Genomic DNA, 1,958 nt, shown 5'->3' with positions numbered 1-1,958 from the left:
CCAATGTCGAGTGCGCGCGAATGGCGTGGCTAAGCTTTTCAGACTACGCCCGGAAAAGTGACCCCTTCAAGTTCGGAGGCGGCCCGTCACATTCCCGTACCGATTCAACCGCAAAAGTTTCCGTAATGACGGTACGGCGCATTCAAAAGTAGGCGCTCGTTCGATACCTCATCAGCGCATGGTAAACGCGGACCGGCACTCGCTCGGTGACTTCAGGGGAGCCCGCGGGAGACTCCCCCCCACCCCCTCGTCGTTCTAACTCTTTCTCCGGCATATCTAAAGATAACACGCTGTACTTTTTATCTCCTTGCTTTTTATTCCCGGTTTGGATTAGCGCGCGTTGGCGCTGGGCCTGGCACGGGCTGTAACTGTGATGGGGTGCTGGTGGGTGATAATGAGGGAAGCTTTTAAGTGCCAGAAGGGGGAGGAGGGTGGGGGAGGCTACTGCTGGAAATTACGAGTAAGCACAAAGCCAGGAAATGGCTCCCCGCCCGCGAGAGACACCGCGAGAGGCACCGCAAGCCACCACTTTTGCCGTTCTTCTGCCCTCGGCTCCCAAATTGCCGGTCCCATTTCAACTGGGGTGACTAATTAAGCGTGTGATAAATGACGTCTCTTTCACCCTTACTGCCCCTCCCCCCACCAAAAATAAAATAAAAATCAACCAAACTCAAACGGGGAGAAAAACGATCTCCGATTTGGGGAGTGGCTTTCAAAGACGATCACTTTTGTGGAGAAATATGTCAATTTGTGAAAGTTATTGTGCCGGCAAATAATCGGACGATGGCGGGGAATAAAATATAATTACATGTAATTTTGAAAAATGCGTGGCAGAGAATGGAGGTACGTATGGATGGGAGAGCCAGCGGGGAGGGTGGGCTCCTGGAAGCTTTTGTGGGGGTGTTTGGTTCAAGGGGCGCAGAAAATGGCCTCTCTCGGAGGTGGTGGTGGGTCCGCTGGAATACAAACAAGAGATGAAGTGATTAGTGGCGAGGTAAATCCAGGAAAAGGTGAGCCAGGGGAAGGGATTGAAAGGAAGCACACAAAAAAAAGAGAGGCGAGGAGGAAGAGCCGCCGGAGGTATAGGAGCAGAGACGGACGGCCGCGAGTGGGAGTGCGGCGCGTGGGTGGGGAGCTACACAATCAAGTACAGTTCTCCCAGCACTTAAGCGCCACGGCACGGCAACACGAGAGCTGCAATATTAGGACGCGCGTATAGACGGCCAAATAACCGCCGACGCCGTGTTTGTGGCGCAAAGTCGGCGGCCATTCCGCAACACCTCTTCGTAGTCAGAACGTTGTGTGTGCATTGGGCGTGATTCTTCTGATCTGGTGGATATTGAATTCCATCCCAAATGTGTGTACCGTTGTAATCGTAATTTTGTGTTTAAAAAAAATAAAAACAAGCCAACAACAACAAAAAACAAAATGATCGATCAATGGCATCGAGATTTTCAGGCATCCTCGTGTCTAAGGCCTGGCCCTTCTCCGTCCGCTGCTCCCTCTACTACATGGGAGCAAGTCACCTCCCGTTTTCCAGCCCAAAAATTGAAATTGGAAAAACATTCAATAATGTGTTTATTTAAAACTAAAAATAAGACCGTAATGTGTTTCCCTCGAAGAACTTCTGCTGCGGTTACCTCTTTAGGCTGCGGCCACAGCGTAGAAGAAGAACGTCTTGAAGCCCCGAGGAGAACTGATTTAGAGAGAAACAAATTACGGTCCTTTGTTATTCCACCACTTGTGTTCTATAAACACATCGTAGGTAGTTCAGAAAAGGCCAATTTCCGTTTTTCAACGTCAATTATTTGGACGAAACAAAACGAGAGATGGCTCGTTCGGGTTCGATTGAGACAGCGACACCGCCACCTAGTGGACGGAGGGGAAACTGGCCTTTCGACATGTGGAACGGAAGTGCGAAGCGTGTGCATTGGAACTGCGTGACGTTTTCCCCTCAA

This window comes from Hippocampus zosterae, chromosome 5 (genome assembly GCF_025434085.1).
Source record: "Hippocampus zosterae strain Florida chromosome 5, ASM2543408v3, whole genome shotgun sequence".
Lineage (NCBI taxonomy): Eukaryota > Metazoa > Chordata > Actinopteri > Syngnathiformes > Syngnathidae > Hippocampus > Hippocampus zosterae.
The sequence above is the reverse complement of the archived record's forward strand: the minus strand, read 5'-3'. Positions refer to the sequence as shown.